Source organism: Hypomesus nipponensis, chromosome 24 (genome assembly GCF_054491055.1).
Source record: "Hypomesus nipponensis isolate SF chromosome 24, ASM5449105v1, whole genome shotgun sequence".
Lineage (NCBI taxonomy): Eukaryota > Metazoa > Chordata > Actinopteri > Osmeriformes > Osmeridae > Hypomesus > Hypomesus nipponensis.
In genome coordinates, this window is record NC_140384.1 from 557,501 (window position 1) to 572,500 (window position 15,000).

The following is a 15,000-nucleotide window of genomic DNA, read 5'->3' on the forward strand; positions in this document are numbered from 1 at the left end:
TAAGTGAATGAGCAAAAGAGCATACAGCACCTGGTATTCCCAGGCGGTCTCCCATCCAAGTACTAACCAGGCCCGACCCTGCTTAGCTTCCGAGATCAGACGAGATCGGGCGTTGCCAGGCTGGTATGGCCGTACGAAATAAGTTGACAACCATAGGCTACTTATCCATATACAGATTTAGCAATTTACAATGCAAGGTGGTCTCTCTCTCTCTCTCTCGTGTCAAAATGAAAACAGCTTCCAGCCCCTTTCATGAAGGACTACTTGTGCATATTGCAAGATTTCAGTTTCTAAGTGAATGAGCAAAAGAGCATACAGCACCTGGTATTCCCAGGCGGTCTCCCATCCAAGTACTAACCAGGCCCGACCCTGCTTAGCTTCCGAGATCAGACGAGATCGGGCGTTGCCAGGCTGGTATGGCCGTACAAAATAAGTTGACAACCATAGGCTACTTATCCATATACAGATTTAGCAATTGACAATGCAAGGTAGTCTCTCTCTCTCTCTCTCTCTCTCTCTCTCGTGTCAAAATGAAAACAGATTCCAGCCCCTTTCATGAAGGACTACTTGTGCATATTGCAAGATGTCAGTTTCTAAGTGAATGAGCAAACGAGCATACAGCACCTGGTATTCCCAGGCGGTCTCCCATCCAAGTACTAACCAGGCCCGACCCTGCTTAGCTTCCGAGATCAGACGAGATCGGGCGTTGCCAGGCTGGTATGGCCGTACGAAATAAGTTGACAACCATAGGCTACTTATCCATATACAGATTTAGCAATTGACAATGCAAGGTAGTCTCTCTCTCTCTCTCTCGTGTCAAAATGAAAACAGCTTCCAGCCCCTTTCATGAAGGACTACTTGTGCATATTGCAAGATGTCAGTTTCTAAGTGAATGAGCAAAAGAGCATACAGCACCTGGTATTCCCAGGCGGTCTCCCATCCAAGTACTAACCAGGCCCGACCCTGCTTAGCTTCCGAGATCAGACGAGATCGGGCGTTGCCAGGCTGGTATGGCCGTACGAAATAAGTTGACAACCATAGGCTACTTATCCATATACAGATTTAGCAATTGACAATGCAAGGTGGTCTCTCTCTCTCTCTCTCGTGTCAAAATGAAAACAGCTTCCAGCCCCTTTCATGAAGGACTACTTGTGCATATTGCAAGATTTCAGTTTCTAAGTGAATGAGCAAAAGAGCATACAGCACCTGGTATTCCCAGGCGGTCTCCCATCCAAGTACTAACCAGGCCCGACCCTGCTTAGCTTCCGAGATCAGACGAGATCAGGCGTTGCCAGGCTGGTATGGCCGTACGAAATAAGTTGACAACCATAGGCTACTTATCCATATACAGATTTAGCAATTGACAATGCAAGGTAGTCTCTCTCTCTCTCTCTCTCTCTCTCTCTCTCTCGTGTCAAAATGAAAACAGCTTCCAGCCCCTTTCATGAAGGACTACTTGTGCATATTGCAAGATGTCAGTTTCTAAGTGAATGAGCAAAAGAGCATACAGCACCTGGTATTCCCAGGCGGTCTCCCATCCAAGTACTAACCAGGCCCGACCCTGCTTAGCTTCCGAGATCAGACGAGATCGGGCGTTGCCAGGCTGGTATGGCCGTACGAAATAAGTTGACAACCATAGGCTACTTATCCATATACAGATTTAGCAATTGACAATGCAAGGTGGTCTCTCTCTCTCTCTCTCTCGTGTCAAAATGAAAACAGCTTCCAGCCCCTTTCATGAAGGACTACTTGTGCATATTGCAAGATTTCAGTTTCTAAGTGAATGAGCAAAAGAGCATACAGCACCTGGTATTCCCAGGCGGTCTCCCATCCAAGTACTAACCAGGCCCGACCCTGCTTAGCTTCCGAGATCAGACGAGATCAGGCGTTGCCAGGCTGGTATGGCCGTACGAAATAAGTTGACAACCATAGGCTACTTATCCATATACAGATTTAGCAATTGACAATGCAAGGTAGTCTCTCTCTCTCTCTCTCTCTCTCTCTCTCTCTCTCTCTCTCTCTCTCTCTCTCTCTCTCTCTCTCTCTCTCGTGTCAAAATGAAAACAGCTTCCAGCCCCTTTCATGAAGGACTACTTGTGCATATTGCAAGATGTCAGTTTCTAAGTGAATGAGCAAAAGAGCATACAGCACCTGGTATTCCCAGGCGGTCTCCCATCCAAGTACTAACCAGGCCCGACCCTGCTTAGCTTCCGAGATCAGACGTGATCGGGCGTTGCCTGGCTGGTATGGCCGTACGAAATAAGTTGACAACCATAGGCTACTTATCCATATACAGATTTAGCAATTCACAATGCAAGGTGGTCTCTCTCTCTCTCTCTCTCTCTCTCTCGTGTCAAAATGAAAACAGTTTCCAGCCCCTTTCATGAAGGACTACTTGTGCATATTGCAAGATGTCAGTTTCTAAGTGAATGAGCAAAAGAGCATACAGCACCTGGTATTCCCAGGCGGTCTCCCATCCAAGTACTAACCAGGCCCGACCCTGCTTAGCTTCCGAGATCAGACGAGATCGGGCGTTGCCAGGCTGGTATGGCCGTACGAAATAAGTTGACAACCATAGGCTACTTATCCATATACAGATTTAGCAATTGACAATGCAAGGTAGTCTCTCTCTCTCTCTCTCTCTCGTGTCAAAATGAAAACAGCTTCCAGCCCCTTTCATGAAGGACTACTTGTGCATATTGCAAGATGTCAGTTTCTAAGTGAATGAGCAAAAGAGCATACAGCACCTGGTATTCCCAGGCGGTCTCCCATCCAAGTACTAACCAGGCCCGACCCTGCTTAGCTTCCGAGATCAGACGAGATCGGGCGTTGCCAGGCTGGTATGGCCGTACGAAATAAGTTGACAACCATAGGCTACTTATCCATATACAGATTTAGCAATTTACAATGCAAGGTGGTCTCTCTCTCTCTCTCTCGTGTCAAAATGAAAACAGCTTCCAGCCCCTTTCATGAAGGACTACTTGTGCATATTGCAAGATTTCAGTTTCTAAGTGAATGAGCAAAAGAGCATACAGCACCTGGTATTCCCAGGCGGTCTCCCATCCAAGTACTAACCAGGCCCGACCCTGCTTAGCTTCCGAGATCAGACGAGATCGGGCGTTGCCAGGCTGGTATGGCCGTACAAAATAAGTTGACAACCATAGGCTACTTATCCATATACAGATTTAGCAATTGACAATGCAAGGTAGTCTCTCTCTCTCTCTCTCTCTCTCTCTCTCGTGTCAAAATGAAAACAGATTCCAGCCCCTTTCATGAAGGACTACTTGTGCATATTGCAAGATGTCAGTTTCTAAGTGAATGAGCAAACGAGCATACAGCACCTGGTATTCCCAGGCGGTCTCCCATCCAAGTACTAACCAGGCCCGACCCTGCTTAGCTTCCGAGATCAGACGAGATCGGGCGTTGCCAGGCTGGTATGGCCGTACGAAATAAGTTGACAACCATAGGCTACTTATCCATATACAGATTTAGCAATTGACAATGCAAGGTAGTCTCTCTCTCTCTCTCTCGTGTCAAAATGAAAACAGCTTCCAGCCCCTTTCATGAAGGACTACTTGTGCATATTGCAAGATGTCAGTTTCTAAGTGAATGAGCAAAAGAGCATACAGCACCTGGTATTCCCAGGCGGTCTCCCATCCAAGTACTAACCAGGCCCGACCCTGCTTAGCTTCCGAGATCAGACGAGATCGGGCGTTGCCAGGCTGGTATGGCCGTACGAAATAAGTTGACAACCATAGGCTACTTATCCATATACAGATTTAGCAATTGACAATGCAAGGTGGTCTCTCTCTCTCTCTCTCGTGTCAAAATGAAAACAGCTTCCAGCCCCTTTCATGAAGGACTACTTGTGCATATTGCAAGATTTCAGTTTCTAAGTGAATGAGCAAAAGAGCATACAGCACCTGGTATTCCCAGGCGGTCTCCCATCCAAGTACTAACCAGGCCCGACCCTGCTTAGCTTCCGAGATCAGACGAGATCAGGCGTTGCCAGGCTGGTATGGCCGTACGAAATAAGTTGACAACCATAGGCTACTTATCCATATACAGATTTAGCAATTGACAATGCAAGGTAGTCTCTCTCTCTCTCTCTCTCTCTCTCTCTCTCTCGTGTCAAAATGAAAACAGCTTCCAGCCCCTTTCATGAAGGACTACTTGTGCATATTGCAAGATGTCAGTTTCTAAGTGAATGAGCAAAAGAGCATACAGCACCTGGTATTCCCAGGCGGTCTCCCATCCAAGTACTAACCAGGCCCGACCCTGCTTAGCTTCCGAGATCAGACGAGATCGGGCGTTGCCAGGCTGGTATGGCCGTACGAAATAAGTTGACAACCATAGGCTACTTATCCATATACAGATTTAGCAATTGACAATGCAAGGTAATCTCTCTCTCTCTCTCTCTCGTGTCAAAATGAAAACAGCTTCCAGCCCCTTTCATGAAGGACTACTTGTGCATATTGCAAGATGTCAGTTTCTAAGTGAATGAGCAAAAGAGCATACAGCACCTGGTATTCCCAGGCGGTCTCCCATCCAAGTACTAACCAGGCCCGACCCTGCTTAGCTTCCGAGATCAGACGAGATCGGGCGTTGCCAGGCTGGTATGGCCGTACGAAATAAGTTGACAACCATAGGCTACTTATCCATATACAGATTTAGCAATTGACAATGCAAGGTAGTCTCTCTCTCTCTCTCTCTCTCGTGTCAAAATGAAAACAGCTTCCAGCCCCTTTCATGAAGGACTACTTGTGCATATTGCAAGATGTCAGTTTCTAAGTGAATGAGCAAAAGAGCATACAGCACCTGGTATTCCCAGGCGGTCTCCCATCCAAGTACTAACCAGGCCCGACCCTGCTTAGCTTCCGAGATCAGACGAGATCGGGCGTTGCCAGGCTGGTATGGCCGTACGAAATAAGTTGACAACCATAGGCTACTTATCCATATACAGATTTAGCAATTGACAATGCAAGGTGGTCTCTCTCTCTCTCTCTCTCTCGTGTCAAAATGAAAACAGCTTCCAGCCCCTTTCATGAAGGACTACTTGTGCATATTGCAAGATTTCAGTTTCTAAGTGAATGAGCAAAAGAGCATACAGCACCTGGTATTCCCAGGCGGTCTCCCATCCAAGTACTAACCAGGCCCGACCCTGCTTAGCTTCCGAGATCAGACGAGATCGGGCGTTGCCAGGCTGGTATGGCTGTACGAAATAAGTTGACAACCATAGGCTACTTATCCATATACAGATTTAGCAATTGACAATGCAAGGTAGTCTCTCTCTCTCTCTCTCTCTCTCGTGTCAAAATGAAAACAGCTTCCAGCCCCTTTCATGAAGGACTACTTGTGCATATTGCAAGATGTCAGTTTCTAAGTGAATGAGCAAAAGAGCATACAGCACCTGGTATTCCCAGGCGGTCTCCCATCCAAGTACTAACCAGGCCCGACCCTGCTTAGCTTCCGAGATCAGACGTGATCGGGCGTTGCCAGGCTGGTATGGCCGTACGAAATAAGTTGACAACCATAGGCTACTTATCCATATACAGATTTAGCAATTCACAATGCAAGGTGGTCTCTCTCTCTCTCTCTCTCTCTCTCTCTCGTGTCAAAATGAAAACAGTTTCCAGCCCCTTTCATGAAGGACTACTTGTGCATATTGCAAGATGTCAGTTTCTAAGTGAATGAGCAAAAGAGCATACAGCACCTGGTATTCCCAGGCGGTCTCCCATCCAAGTACTAACCAGGCCCGACCCTGCTTAGCTTCCGAGATCAGACGAGATCGGGCGTTGCCAGGCTGGTATGGCCGTACGAAATAAGTTGACAACCATAGGCTACTTATCCATATACAGATTTAGCAATTGACAATGCAAGGTAGTCTCTCTCTCTCTCTCTCTCTCGTGTCAAAATGAAAACAGCTTCCAGCCCCTTTCATGAAGGACTACTTGTGCATATTGCAAGATGTCAGTTTCTAAGTGAATGAGCAAAAGAGCATACAGCACCTGGTATTCCCAGGCGGTCTCCCATCCAAGTACTAACCAGGCCCGACCCTGCTTAGCTTCCGAGATCAGACGTTGCCAGGCTGGTATGGCCGTACGAAATAAGTTGACAACCATAGGCTACTTATCCATATACAGATTTAGCAATTGACAATGCAAGGTGGTCTCTCTCTCTCTCTCTCGTGTCAAAATGAAAACAGCTTCCAGCCCCTTTCATGAAGGACTACTTGTGCATATTGCAAGATTTCAGTTTCTAAGTGAATGAGCAAAAGAGCATACAGCACCTGGTATTCCCAGGCGGTCTCCCATCCAAGTACTAACCAGGCCCGACCCTGCTTAGCTTCCGAGATCAGACGAGATCGGGCGTTGCCAGGCTGGTATGGTCGTACGAAATAAGTTGACAACCATAGGCTACTTATCCATATACAGATTTAGCAATTGACAATGCAAGGTAGTCTCTCTCTCTCTCTCTCTCTCTCGTGTCAAAATGAAAACAGCTTCCAGCCCCTTTCATGAAGGACTACTTGTGCATATTGCAAGATGTCAGTTTCTAAGTGAATGAGCAAAAGAGTATACAGCACCTGGTATTCCCAGGCGGTCTCCCATCCAAGTACTAACCAGGCCCGACCCTGCTTAGCTTCCGAGATCAGACGAGATCGGGCGTTGCCAGGCTGGTATGGCCGTACGAAATAAGTTGACAACCATAGGCTACTTATCCATATACAGATTTAGCAATTGACAATGCAAGGTAGTCTCTCTCTCTCTCTCTCTCGTGTCAAAATGAAAACAGCTTCCAGCCCCTTTCATGAAGGACTACTTGTGCATATTGCAAGATGTCAGTTTCTAAGTGAATGAGCAAAAGAGCATACAGCACCTGGTATTCCCAGGCGGTCTCCCATCCAAGTACTAACCAGGCCCGACCCTGCTTAGCTTCCGAGATCAGACGAGATCGGGCGTTGCCAGGCTGGTATGGCCGTACAAAATAAGTTGACAACCATAGGCTACTTATCCATATACAGATTTAGCAATTGACAATGCAAGGTAGTCTCTCTCTCTCTCTCTCTCTCGTGTCAAAATGAAAACAGCTTCCAGCCCCTTTCATGAAGGACTACTTGTGCATATTGCAAGATGTCAGTTTCTAAGTGAATGAGCAAAAGAGCATACAGCACCTGGTATTCCCAGGCGGTCTCCCATCCAAGTACTAACCAGGCCCGACCCTGCTTAGCTTCCGAGATCAGACGAGATCGGGCGTTGCCAGGCTGGTATGGCCGTACGAAATAAGTTGACAACCATAGGCTACTTATCCATATACAGATTTAGCAATTGACAATGCAAGGTGGTCTCTCTCTCTCTCTCTCTCTCTCTCGTGTCAAAATGAAAACAGCTTCCAGCCCCTTTCATGAAGGACTACTTGTGCATATTGCAAGATTTCAGTTTCTAAGTGAATGAGCAAAAGAGCATACAGCACCTGGTATTCCCAGGCGGTCTCCCATCCAAGTACTAACCAGGCCCGACCCTGCTTAGCTTCCGAGATCAGACGAGATCAGGCGTTGCCAGGCTGGTATGGCCGTACGAAATAAGTTGACAACCATAGGCTACTTATCCATATACAGATTTAGCAATTGACAATGCAAGGTAGTCTCTCTCTCTCTCTCTCTCTCGTGTCAAAATGAAAACAGCTTCCAGCCCCTTTCATGAAGGACTACTTGTGCATATTGCAAGATGTCAGTTTCTAAGTGAATGAGCAAAAGAGCATACAGCACCTGGTATTCCCAGGCGGTCTCCCATCCAAGTACTAACCAGGCCCGACCCTGCTTAGCTTCCGAGATCAGACGTGATCGGGCGTTGCCAGGCTGGTATGGCCGTACGAAATAAGTTGACAACCATAGGCTACTTATCCATATACAGATTTAGCAATTCACAATGCAAGGTGGTCTCTCTCTCTCTCTCTCTCTCTCTCTCGTGTCAAAATGAAAACAGTTTCCAGCCCCTTTCATGAAGGACTACTTGTGCATATTGCAAGATGTCAGTTTCTAAGTGAATGAGCAAAAGAGCATACAGCACCTGGTATTCCCAGGCGGTCTCCCATCCAAGTACTAACCAGGCCCGACCCTGCTTAGCTTCCGAGATCAGACGAGATCGGGCGTTGCCAGGCTGGTATGGCCGTACGAAATAAGTTGACAACCATAGGCTACTTATCCATATACAGATTTAGCAATTGACAATGCAAGGTAGTCTCTCTCTCTCTCTCTCTCTTGTGTCAAAATGAAAACAGCTTCCAGCCCCTTTCATGAAGGACTACTTGTGCATATTGCAAGATGTCAGTTTCTAAGTGAATGAGCAAAAGAGCATACAGCACCTGGTATTCCCAGGCGGTCTCCCATCCAAGTACTAACCAGGCCCGACCCTGCTTAGCTTCCGAGATCAGACGAGATCGGGCGTTGCCAGGCTGGTATGGCCGTACGAAATAAGTTGACAACCATAGGCTACTTATCCATATACAGATTTAGCAATTGACAATGCAAGGTAGTCTCTCTCTCTCTCTCTCTCGTGTCAAAATGAAAACAGCTTCCAGCCCCTTTCATGAAGGACTACTTGTGCATATTGCAAGATGTCAGTTTCTAAGTGAATGAGCAAAAGAGCATACAGCACCTGGTATTCCCAGGCGGTCTCCCATCCAAGTACTAACCAGGCCCGACCCTGCTTAGCTTCCGAGATCAGACGAGATCGGGCGTTGCCAGGCTGGTATGGCCGTACGAAATAAGTTGACAACCATAGGCTACTTATCCATATACAGATTTAGCAATTGACAATGCAAGGTAGTCTCTCTCTCTCTCTCTCTCTCTCTCTCTCGTGTCAAAATGAAAACAGCTTCCAGCCCCTTTCATGAAGGACTACTTGTGCATATTGCAAGATGTCAGTTTCTAAGTGAATGAGCAAAAGAGCATACAGCACCTGGTATTCCCAGGCGGTCTCCCATCCAAGTACTAACCAGGCCCGACCCTGCTTAGCTTCCGAGATCAGACGAGATCGGGCGTTGCCAGGCTGGTATGGCCGTACGAAATAAGTTGACAACCATAGGCTACTTATCCATATACAGATTTAGCAATTGACAATGCAAGGTAGTCTCTCTCTCTCTCTCTCTCTCTCTCTCTCGTGTCAAAATGAAAACAGCTTCCAGCCCCTTTCATGAAGGACTACTTGTGCATATTGCAAGATGTCAGTTTCTAAGTGAATGAGCAAAAGAGCATACAGCACCTGGTATTCCCAGGCGGTCTCCCATCCAAGTACTAACCAGGCCCGACCCTGCTTAGCTTCCGAGATCAGACGAGATCGGGCGTTGCCAGGCTGGTATGGCCGTACGAAATAAGTTGACAACCATAGGCTACTTATCCATATACAGATTTAGCAATTGACAATGCAAGGTGGTCTCTCTCTCTCTCTCTCTCTCTCGTGTCAAAATGAAAACAGCTTCCAGCCCCTTTCATGAAGGACTACTTGTGCATATTGCAAGATGTCAGTTTCTAAGTGAATGAGCAAAAGAGCATACAGCACCTGGTATTCCCAGGCGGTCTCCCATCCAAGTACTAACCAGGCCCGACCCTGCTTAGCTTCCGAGATCAGACGAGATCGGGCGTTGCCAGGCTGGTATGGCCGTACAAAATAAGTTGACAACCATAGGCTACTTATCCATATACAGATTTAGCAATTGACAATGCAAGGTAGTCTCTCTCTCTCTCTCTCTCTCTCGTGTCAAAATGAAAACAGCTTCCAGCCCCTTTCATGAAGGACTACTTGTGCATATTGCAAGATGTCAGTTTCTAAGTGAATGAGCAAAAGAGCATACAGCACCTGGTATTCCCAGGCGGTCTCCCATCCAAGTACTAACCAGGCCCGACCCTGCTTAGCTTCCGAGATCAGACGAGATCGGGCGTTGCCAGGCTGGTATGGCCGTACGAAATAAGTTGACAACCATAGGCTACTTATCCATATACAGATTTAGCAATTGACAATGCAAGGTGGTCTCTCTCTCTCTCTCTCTCTCTCTCGTGTCAAAATGAAAACAGCTTCCAGCCCCTTTCATGAAGGACTACTTGTGCATATTGCAAGATTTCAGTTTCTAAGTGAATGAGCAAAAGAGCATACAGCACCTGGTATTCCCAGGCGGTCTCCCATCCAAGTACTAACCAGGCCCGACCCTGCTTAGCTTCCGAGATCAGACGAGATCAGGCGTTGCCAGGCTGGTATGGCCGTACGAAATAAGTTGACAACCATAGGCTACTTATCCATATACAGATTTAGCAATTGACAATGCAAGGTAGTCTCTCTCTCTCTCTCTCTCTCGTGTCAAAATGAAAACAGCTTCCAGCCCCTTTCATGAAGGACTACTTGTGCATATTGCAAGATGTCAGTTTCTAAGTGAATGAGCAAAAGAGCATACAGCACCTGGTATTCCCAGGCGGTCTCCCATCCAAGTACTAACCAGGCCCGACCCTGCTTAGCTTCCGAGATCAGACGTGATCGGGCGTTGCCAGGCTGGTATGGCCGTACGAAATAAGTTGACAACCATAGGCTACTTATCCATATACAGATTTAGCAATTCACAATGCAAGGTGGTCTCTCTCTCTCTCTCTCTCTCTCTCTCGTGTCAAAATGAAAACAGTTTCCAGCCCCTTTCATGAAGGACTACTTGTGCATATTGCAAGATGTCAGTTTCTAAGTGAATGAGCAAAAGAGCATACAGCACCTGGTATTCCCAGGCGGTCTCCCATCCAAGTACTAACCAGGCCCGACCCTGCTTAGCTTCCGAGATCAGACGAGATCGGGCGTTGCCAGGCTGGTATGGCCGTACGAAATAAGTTGACAACCATAGGCTACTTATCCATATACAGATTTAGCAATTGACAATGCAAGGTAGTCTCTCTCTCTCTCTCTCTCTTGTGTCAAAATGAAAACAGCTTCCAGCCCCTTTCATGAAGGACTACTTGTGCATATTGCAAGATGTCAGTTTCTAAGTGAATGAGCAAAAGAGCATACAGCACCTGGTATTCCCAGGCGGTCTCCCATCCAAGTACTAACCAGGCCCGACCCTGCTTAGCTTCCGAGATCAGACGAGATCGGGCGTTGCCAGGCTGGTATGGCCGTACGAAATAAGTTGACAACCATAGGCTACTTATCCATATACAGATTTAGCAATTGACAATGCAAGGTAGTCTCTCTCTCTCTCTCTCTCGTGTCAAAATGAAAACAGCTTCCAGCCCCTTTCATGAAGGACTACTTGTGCATATTGCAAGATGTCAGTTTCTAAGTGAATGAGCAAAAGAGCATACAGCACCTGGTATTCCCAGGCGGTCTCCCATCCAAGTACTAACCAGGCCCGACCCTGCTTAGCTTCCGAGATCAGACGAGATCGGGCGTTGCCAGGCTGGTATGGCCGTACGAAATAAGTTGACAACCATAGGCTACTTATCCATATACAGATTTAGCAATTGACAATGCAAGGTAGTCTCTCTCTCTCTCTCTCTCTCTCTCTCTCGTGTCAAAATGAAAACAGCTTCCAGCCCCTTTCATGAAGGACTACTTGTGCATATTGCAAGATGTCAGTTTCTAAGTGAATGAGCAAAAGAGCATACAGCACCTGGTATTCCCAGGCGGTCTCCCATCCAAGTACTAACCAGGCCCGACCCTGCTTAGCTTCCGAGATCAGACGAGATCGGGCGTTGCCAGGCTGGTATGGCCGTACGAAATAAGTTGACAACCATAGGCTACTTATCCATATACAGATTTAGCAATTGACAATGCAAGGTAGTCTCTCTCTCTCTCTCTCTCTCTCTCTCTCGTGTCAAAATGAAAACAGCTTCCAGCCCCTTTCATGAAGGACTACTTGTGCATATTGCAAGATGTCAGTTTCTAAGTGAATGAGCAAAAGAGCATACAGCACCTGGTATTCCCAGGCGGTCTCCCATCCAAGTACTAACCAGGCCCGACCCTGCTTAGCTTCCGAGATCAGACGAGATCGGGCGTTGCCAGGCTGGTATGGCCGTACGAAATAAGTTGACAACCATAGGCTACTTATCCATATACAGATTTAGCAATTGACAATGCAAGGTGGTCTCTCTCTCTCTCTCTCTCTCTCTCGTGTCAAAATGAAAACAGCTTCCAGCCCCTTTCATGAAGGACTACTTGTGCATATTGCAAGATTTCAGTTTCTAAGTGAATGAGCAAAAGAGCATACAGCACCTGGTATTCCCAGGCGGTCTCCCATCCAAGTACTAACCAGGCCCGACCCTGCTTAGCTTCCGAGATCAGACGAGATCGGGCGTTGCCAGGCTGGTATGGCCGTACGAAATAAGTTGACAACCATAGGCTACTTATCCATATACAGATTTAGCAATTGACAATGCAAGGTAGTCTCTCTCTCTCTCTCTCTCTCTCGTGTCAAAATGAAAACAGCTTCCAGCCCCTTTCATGAAGGACTACTTGTGCATATTGCAAGATGTCAGTTTCTAAGTGAATGAGCAAAAGAGCATACAGCACCTGGTATTCCCAGGCGGTCTCCTATCCAAGTACTAACCAGGCCCGACCCTGCTTAGCTTCCGAGATCAGACGAGATCGGGCGTTGCCAGGCTGGTATGGCCGTACGAAATAAGTTGACAACCATAGGCTACTTATCCATATACAGATTTAGCAATTGACAATGCAAGGTGGTCTCTCTCTCTCTCTCTCTCTCTCTCTCGTGTCAAAATGAAAACAGCTTCCAGCCCCTTTCATGAAGGACTACTTGTGCATATTGCAAGATTTCAGTTTCTAAGTGAATGAGCAAAAGAGCATACAGCACCTCGTATTCCCAGGCGGTCTCCCATCCAAGTACTAACCAGGCCCGACCCTGCTTAGCTTCCAAGATCAGACGAGATCAGGCGTTGCCAGGCTGGTATGGCCGTACGAAATAAGTTGACAACCATAGGCTACTTATCCATATACAGATTTAGCAATTGACAATGCAAGGTAGTCTCTCTCTCTCTCTCTCTCTCTCTCTCTCTCTCTCGTGTCAAAATGAAAACAGCTTCCATCCCCTTTCATGAAGGACTACTTGTGCATATTGCAAGATGTCAGTTTCTAAGTGAATGAGCAAAAGAGCATACAGCACCTGGTATTCCCAGGCGGTCTCCCATCCAAGTACTAACCAGGCCCGACCCTGCTTAGCTTCCGAGATCAGACGTGATCGGGCGTTGCCAGGCTGGTATGGCCGTACGAAATAAGTTGACAACCATAGGCTACTTATCCATATACAGATTTAGCAATTCACAATGCAAGGTGGTCTCTCTCTCTCTCTCTCTCTCGTGTCAAAATGAAAACAGTTTCCAGCCCCTTTCATGAAGGACTACTTGTGCATATTGCAAGATGTCAGTTTCTAAGTGAATGAGCAAAAGAGCATACAGCACCTGGTATTCCCAGGCGGTCTCCCATCCAAGTACTAACCAGGCCCGACCCTGCTTAGCTTCCGAGATCAGACGAGATCGGGCGTTGCCAGGCTGGTATGGCCGTACGAAATAAGTTGATAACCATAGGCTACTTATCCATATACAGATTTAGCAATTGACAATGCAAGGTAGTCTCTCTCTCTCTCTCTCTCTCGTGTCAAAATGAAAACAGCTTCCAGCCCCTTTCATGAAGGACTACTTGTGCATATTGCAAGATGTCAGTTTCTAAGTGAATGAGCAAAAGAGCATACAGCACCTGGTATTCCCAGGCGGTCTCCCATCCAAGTACTAACCAGGCCCGACCCTGCTTAGCTTCCGAGATCAGACGAGATCGGGCGTTGCCAGGCTGGTATGGCCGTACGAAATAAGTTGACAACCATAGGCTACTTATCCATATACAGATTTAGCAATTGACAATGCAAGGTGGTCTCTCTCTCTCTCTCTCGTGTCAAAATGAAAACAGCTTCCAGCCCCTTTCATGAAGGACTACTTGTGCATATTGCAAGATGTCAGTTTCTAAGTGAATGAGCAAAAGAGCATACAGCACCTGGTATTCCCAGGCGGTCTCCCATCCAAGTACTAACCAGGCCCGACCCTGCTTAGCTTCCGAGATCAGACGAGATTGGGCGTTGCCAGGCTGGTATGGCCGTACGAAATAAGTTGACAACCATAGGCTACTTATCCATATACAGATTTAGCAATTGACAATGCAAGGTAGTCTCTCTCTCTCTCTCTCTCTCTCGTGTCAAAATGAAAACAGCTTCCAGCCCCTTTCATGAAGGACTACTTGTGCACATTGCAAGATGTCAGTTTCTAAGTGAATGAGCAAAAGAGCATACAGCACCTGGTATTCCCAGGCGGTCTCCCATCCAAGTACTAACCAGGCCCGACCCTGCTTAGCTTCCGAGATCAGACGAGATCGGGCGTTGCCAGGCTGGTATGGCCGTACGAAATAAGTTGACAACCATAGGCTACTTATCCATATACAGATTTAGCAATTGACAATGCAAGGTAGTCTCTCTCTCTCTCTCTCTCTCTCGTGTCAAAATGAAAACAGCTTCCAGCCCCTTTCATGAAGGACTACTTGTGCATATTGCAAGATGTCAGTTTCTAAGTGAATGAGCAAAAGAGCATACAGCACCTGGTATTCCCAGGCGGTCTCCCATCCAAGTACTAACCAGGCCCGACCCTGCTTAGCTTCCGAGATCAGACGAGATCGGGCGTTGCCAGGCTGGTATGGCCGTACGAAATAAGTTGACAACCATAGGCTACTTATCCATATACAGATTTAGCAATTGACAATGCAAGGTAGTCTCTCTCTCTCTCTCTCTCTCTCGTGTCAAAATGAAAACAGCTTCCAGCCCCTTTCATGAAGGACTACTTGTGCACATTGCAAGATGTCAGTTTCTAAGTGAATGAGCAAAAGAGCATACAGCACCTGGTATTCCCAGGCGGTCTCCCATCCAAGTACTAACCAGGCCCGACCCTGCTTAGCTTCCGAGATCAGACGAGAT

General features: G+C 47.0%; 48 non-coding genes and 3 pseudogenes across 48 annotated transcripts in view; all 51 read right to left on the reverse strand.

Annotated features, from left to right (window-relative positions):
• Nucleotides 1–18: 18 nt before the first annotated feature.
• Nucleotides 19–137, reverse strand: LOC146228944 (5S ribosomal RNA). Its single transcript, XR_014742876.1, has one exon. It is a non-coding gene; the product is annotated as a 5S ribosomal RNA (ribosomal RNA).
• Nucleotides 138–309: 172 nt separating this feature from the next.
• LOC146228945 (5S ribosomal RNA) lies at nt 310–428 on the reverse strand. The gene has a single exon (XR_014745291.1). It is a non-coding gene; the product is annotated as a 5S ribosomal RNA (ribosomal RNA).
• Nucleotides 429–612: 184 nt separating this feature from the next.
• LOC146228946 (5S ribosomal RNA) lies at nt 613–731 on the reverse strand. The gene has a single exon (XR_014742878.1). It is a non-coding gene; the product is annotated as a 5S ribosomal RNA (ribosomal RNA).
• A 172-nt stretch (nt 732–903) lies between these two features.
• LOC146228947 (5S ribosomal RNA) lies at nt 904–1,022 on the reverse strand. Its single transcript, XR_014742879.1, has one exon. It is a non-coding gene; the product is annotated as a 5S ribosomal RNA (ribosomal RNA).
• Nucleotides 1,023–1,194: 172 nt separating this feature from the next.
• On the reverse strand, nt 1,195–1,313 carry LOC146228948 (5S ribosomal RNA). Its single transcript, XR_014745633.1, has one exon. It is a non-coding gene; the product is annotated as a 5S ribosomal RNA (ribosomal RNA).
• Nucleotides 1,314–1,501: 188 nt separating this feature from the next.
• Nucleotides 1,502–1,620, reverse strand: LOC146228949 (5S ribosomal RNA). The gene has a single exon (XR_014742880.1). It is a non-coding gene; the product is annotated as a 5S ribosomal RNA (ribosomal RNA).
• A 174-nt stretch (nt 1,621–1,794) lies between these two features.
• On the reverse strand, nt 1,795–1,913 carry LOC146228950 (5S ribosomal RNA). The gene has a single exon (XR_014745635.1). It is a non-coding gene; the product is annotated as a 5S ribosomal RNA (ribosomal RNA).
• Nucleotides 1,914–2,139: 226 nt separating this feature from the next.
• LOC146228951 (5S ribosomal RNA) lies at nt 2,140–2,258 on the reverse strand. The gene has a single exon (XR_014746320.1). It is a non-coding gene; the product is annotated as a 5S ribosomal RNA (ribosomal RNA).
• Nucleotides 2,259–2,440: 182 nt separating this feature from the next.
• On the reverse strand, nt 2,441–2,559 carry LOC146228952 (5S ribosomal RNA). The gene has a single exon (XR_014742881.1). It is a non-coding gene; the product is annotated as a 5S ribosomal RNA (ribosomal RNA).
• A 176-nt stretch (nt 2,560–2,735) lies between these two features.
• Nucleotides 2,736–2,854, reverse strand: LOC146228953 (5S ribosomal RNA). The gene has a single exon (XR_014742882.1). It is a non-coding gene; the product is annotated as a 5S ribosomal RNA (ribosomal RNA).
• A 172-nt stretch (nt 2,855–3,026) lies between these two features.
• LOC146228954 (5S ribosomal RNA) lies at nt 3,027–3,145 on the reverse strand. Its single transcript, XR_014745292.1, has one exon. It is a non-coding gene; the product is annotated as a 5S ribosomal RNA (ribosomal RNA).
• A 184-nt stretch (nt 3,146–3,329) lies between these two features.
• On the reverse strand, nt 3,330–3,448 carry LOC146228955 (5S ribosomal RNA). The gene has a single exon (XR_014742883.1). It is a non-coding gene; the product is annotated as a 5S ribosomal RNA (ribosomal RNA).
• Nucleotides 3,449–3,620: 172 nt separating this feature from the next.
• Nucleotides 3,621–3,739, reverse strand: LOC146228956 (5S ribosomal RNA). Its single transcript, XR_014742884.1, has one exon. It is a non-coding gene; the product is annotated as a 5S ribosomal RNA (ribosomal RNA).
• A 172-nt stretch (nt 3,740–3,911) lies between these two features.
• On the reverse strand, nt 3,912–4,030 carry LOC146228957 (5S ribosomal RNA). Its single transcript, XR_014745636.1, has one exon. It is a non-coding gene; the product is annotated as a 5S ribosomal RNA (ribosomal RNA).
• Nucleotides 4,031–4,218: 188 nt separating this feature from the next.
• On the reverse strand, nt 4,219–4,337 carry LOC146228958 (5S ribosomal RNA). The gene has a single exon (XR_014742885.1). It is a non-coding gene; the product is annotated as a 5S ribosomal RNA (ribosomal RNA).
• Nucleotides 4,338–4,511: 174 nt separating this feature from the next.
• LOC146228959 (5S ribosomal RNA) lies at nt 4,512–4,630 on the reverse strand. The gene has a single exon (XR_014742886.1). It is a non-coding gene; the product is annotated as a 5S ribosomal RNA (ribosomal RNA).
• Nucleotides 4,631–4,806: 176 nt separating this feature from the next.
• On the reverse strand, nt 4,807–4,925 carry LOC146228960 (5S ribosomal RNA). The gene has a single exon (XR_014742887.1). It is a non-coding gene; the product is annotated as a 5S ribosomal RNA (ribosomal RNA).
• Nucleotides 4,926–5,101: 176 nt separating this feature from the next.
• Nucleotides 5,102–5,220, reverse strand: LOC146228961 (5S ribosomal RNA). The gene has a single exon (XR_014744704.1). It is a non-coding gene; the product is annotated as a 5S ribosomal RNA (ribosomal RNA).
• Nucleotides 5,221–5,398: 178 nt separating this feature from the next.
• On the reverse strand, nt 5,399–5,517 carry LOC146228962 (5S ribosomal RNA). The gene has a single exon (XR_014744888.1). It is a non-coding gene; the product is annotated as a 5S ribosomal RNA (ribosomal RNA).
• A 184-nt stretch (nt 5,518–5,701) lies between these two features.
• Nucleotides 5,702–5,820, reverse strand: LOC146228963 (5S ribosomal RNA). Its single transcript, XR_014742889.1, has one exon. It is a non-coding gene; the product is annotated as a 5S ribosomal RNA (ribosomal RNA).
• Nucleotides 5,821–5,996: 176 nt separating this feature from the next.
• LOC146228964 (5S ribosomal RNA) lies at nt 5,997–6,105 on the reverse strand (annotated as a pseudogene).
• Nucleotides 6,106–6,277: 172 nt separating this feature from the next.
• Nucleotides 6,278–6,396, reverse strand: LOC146228965 (5S ribosomal RNA). The gene has a single exon (XR_014746249.1). It is a non-coding gene; the product is annotated as a 5S ribosomal RNA (ribosomal RNA).
• Nucleotides 6,397–6,574: 178 nt separating this feature from the next.
• Nucleotides 6,575–6,693, reverse strand: LOC146228966 (5S ribosomal RNA). Its single transcript, XR_014746021.1, has one exon. It is a non-coding gene; the product is annotated as a 5S ribosomal RNA (ribosomal RNA).
• Nucleotides 6,694–6,867: 174 nt separating this feature from the next.
• On the reverse strand, nt 6,868–6,986 carry LOC146228967 (5S ribosomal RNA). Its single transcript, XR_014745293.1, has one exon. It is a non-coding gene; the product is annotated as a 5S ribosomal RNA (ribosomal RNA).
• A 176-nt stretch (nt 6,987–7,162) lies between these two features.
• On the reverse strand, nt 7,163–7,281 carry LOC146228968 (5S ribosomal RNA). Its single transcript, XR_014742890.1, has one exon. It is a non-coding gene; the product is annotated as a 5S ribosomal RNA (ribosomal RNA).
• Nucleotides 7,282–7,461: 180 nt separating this feature from the next.
• Nucleotides 7,462–7,580, reverse strand: LOC146228969 (5S ribosomal RNA). Its single transcript, XR_014745638.1, has one exon. It is a non-coding gene; the product is annotated as a 5S ribosomal RNA (ribosomal RNA).
• Nucleotides 7,581–7,756: 176 nt separating this feature from the next.
• Nucleotides 7,757–7,875, reverse strand: LOC146228970 (5S ribosomal RNA). Its single transcript, XR_014744890.1, has one exon. It is a non-coding gene; the product is annotated as a 5S ribosomal RNA (ribosomal RNA).
• A 182-nt stretch (nt 7,876–8,057) lies between these two features.
• On the reverse strand, nt 8,058–8,176 carry LOC146228971 (5S ribosomal RNA). The gene has a single exon (XR_014742891.1). It is a non-coding gene; the product is annotated as a 5S ribosomal RNA (ribosomal RNA).
• Nucleotides 8,177–8,352: 176 nt separating this feature from the next.
• Nucleotides 8,353–8,471, reverse strand: LOC146228972 (5S ribosomal RNA). Its single transcript, XR_014742892.1, has one exon. It is a non-coding gene; the product is annotated as a 5S ribosomal RNA (ribosomal RNA).
• Nucleotides 8,472–8,645: 174 nt separating this feature from the next.
• Nucleotides 8,646–8,764, reverse strand: LOC146228973 (5S ribosomal RNA). The gene has a single exon (XR_014742893.1). It is a non-coding gene; the product is annotated as a 5S ribosomal RNA (ribosomal RNA).
• Nucleotides 8,765–8,948: 184 nt separating this feature from the next.
• Nucleotides 8,949–9,067, reverse strand: LOC146228974 (5S ribosomal RNA). The gene has a single exon (XR_014742894.1). It is a non-coding gene; the product is annotated as a 5S ribosomal RNA (ribosomal RNA).
• A 184-nt stretch (nt 9,068–9,251) lies between these two features.
• On the reverse strand, nt 9,252–9,370 carry LOC146228975 (5S ribosomal RNA). Its single transcript, XR_014742895.1, has one exon. It is a non-coding gene; the product is annotated as a 5S ribosomal RNA (ribosomal RNA).
• Nucleotides 9,371–9,548: 178 nt separating this feature from the next.
• LOC146228976 (5S ribosomal RNA) lies at nt 9,549–9,667 on the reverse strand. The gene has a single exon (XR_014745294.1). It is a non-coding gene; the product is annotated as a 5S ribosomal RNA (ribosomal RNA).
• A 178-nt stretch (nt 9,668–9,845) lies between these two features.
• Nucleotides 9,846–9,964, reverse strand: LOC146228977 (5S ribosomal RNA). The gene has a single exon (XR_014742897.1). It is a non-coding gene; the product is annotated as a 5S ribosomal RNA (ribosomal RNA).
• Nucleotides 9,965–10,144: 180 nt separating this feature from the next.
• On the reverse strand, nt 10,145–10,263 carry LOC146228978 (5S ribosomal RNA). The gene has a single exon (XR_014745639.1). It is a non-coding gene; the product is annotated as a 5S ribosomal RNA (ribosomal RNA).
• A 176-nt stretch (nt 10,264–10,439) lies between these two features.
• On the reverse strand, nt 10,440–10,558 carry LOC146228979 (5S ribosomal RNA). The gene has a single exon (XR_014744891.1). It is a non-coding gene; the product is annotated as a 5S ribosomal RNA (ribosomal RNA).
• Nucleotides 10,559–10,740: 182 nt separating this feature from the next.
• LOC146228980 (5S ribosomal RNA) lies at nt 10,741–10,859 on the reverse strand. Its single transcript, XR_014742898.1, has one exon. It is a non-coding gene; the product is annotated as a 5S ribosomal RNA (ribosomal RNA).
• A 176-nt stretch (nt 10,860–11,035) lies between these two features.
• LOC146228981 (5S ribosomal RNA) lies at nt 11,036–11,154 on the reverse strand. The gene has a single exon (XR_014742899.1). It is a non-coding gene; the product is annotated as a 5S ribosomal RNA (ribosomal RNA).
• Nucleotides 11,155–11,328: 174 nt separating this feature from the next.
• Nucleotides 11,329–11,447, reverse strand: LOC146228982 (5S ribosomal RNA). Its single transcript, XR_014742901.1, has one exon. It is a non-coding gene; the product is annotated as a 5S ribosomal RNA (ribosomal RNA).
• Nucleotides 11,448–11,631: 184 nt separating this feature from the next.
• LOC146228983 (5S ribosomal RNA) lies at nt 11,632–11,750 on the reverse strand. Its single transcript, XR_014742902.1, has one exon. It is a non-coding gene; the product is annotated as a 5S ribosomal RNA (ribosomal RNA).
• A 184-nt stretch (nt 11,751–11,934) lies between these two features.
• LOC146228984 (5S ribosomal RNA) lies at nt 11,935–12,053 on the reverse strand. The gene has a single exon (XR_014742903.1). It is a non-coding gene; the product is annotated as a 5S ribosomal RNA (ribosomal RNA).
• Nucleotides 12,054–12,233: 180 nt separating this feature from the next.
• LOC146228985 (5S ribosomal RNA) lies at nt 12,234–12,352 on the reverse strand. Its single transcript, XR_014742904.1, has one exon. It is a non-coding gene; the product is annotated as a 5S ribosomal RNA (ribosomal RNA).
• A 178-nt stretch (nt 12,353–12,530) lies between these two features.
• Nucleotides 12,531–12,649, reverse strand: LOC146228986 (5S ribosomal RNA). The gene has a single exon (XR_014746290.1). It is a non-coding gene; the product is annotated as a 5S ribosomal RNA (ribosomal RNA).
• Nucleotides 12,650–12,831: 182 nt separating this feature from the next.
• Nucleotides 12,832–12,950, reverse strand: LOC146228987 (5S ribosomal RNA; annotated as a pseudogene).
• Nucleotides 12,951–13,140: 190 nt separating this feature from the next.
• On the reverse strand, nt 13,141–13,259 carry LOC146228988 (5S ribosomal RNA). The gene has a single exon (XR_014744892.1). It is a non-coding gene; the product is annotated as a 5S ribosomal RNA (ribosomal RNA).
• A 176-nt stretch (nt 13,260–13,435) lies between these two features.
• On the reverse strand, nt 13,436–13,554 carry LOC146228989 (5S ribosomal RNA). Its single transcript, XR_014742905.1, has one exon. It is a non-coding gene; the product is annotated as a 5S ribosomal RNA (ribosomal RNA).
• A 176-nt stretch (nt 13,555–13,730) lies between these two features.
• LOC146228990 (5S ribosomal RNA) lies at nt 13,731–13,849 on the reverse strand. Its single transcript, XR_014742906.1, has one exon. It is a non-coding gene; the product is annotated as a 5S ribosomal RNA (ribosomal RNA).
• Nucleotides 13,850–14,021: 172 nt separating this feature from the next.
• Nucleotides 14,022–14,140, reverse strand: LOC146228991 (5S ribosomal RNA; annotated as a pseudogene).
• A 178-nt stretch (nt 14,141–14,318) lies between these two features.
• Nucleotides 14,319–14,437, reverse strand: LOC146228992 (5S ribosomal RNA). The gene has a single exon (XR_014742907.1). It is a non-coding gene; the product is annotated as a 5S ribosomal RNA (ribosomal RNA).
• A 178-nt stretch (nt 14,438–14,615) lies between these two features.
• LOC146228993 (5S ribosomal RNA) lies at nt 14,616–14,734 on the reverse strand. Its single transcript, XR_014742908.1, has one exon. It is a non-coding gene; the product is annotated as a 5S ribosomal RNA (ribosomal RNA).
• A 178-nt stretch (nt 14,735–14,912) lies between these two features.
• Nucleotides 14,913–15,000, reverse strand: part of LOC146228994 (5S ribosomal RNA) — a 119-nt gene continuing 31 nt past the window's right edge. The window contains exon 1 of the ribosomal RNA XR_014742909.1: nt 14,913–15,000. This exon is cut by the window's right edge and continues 31 nt beyond it. This is a non-coding gene — a ribosomal RNA (5S ribosomal RNA).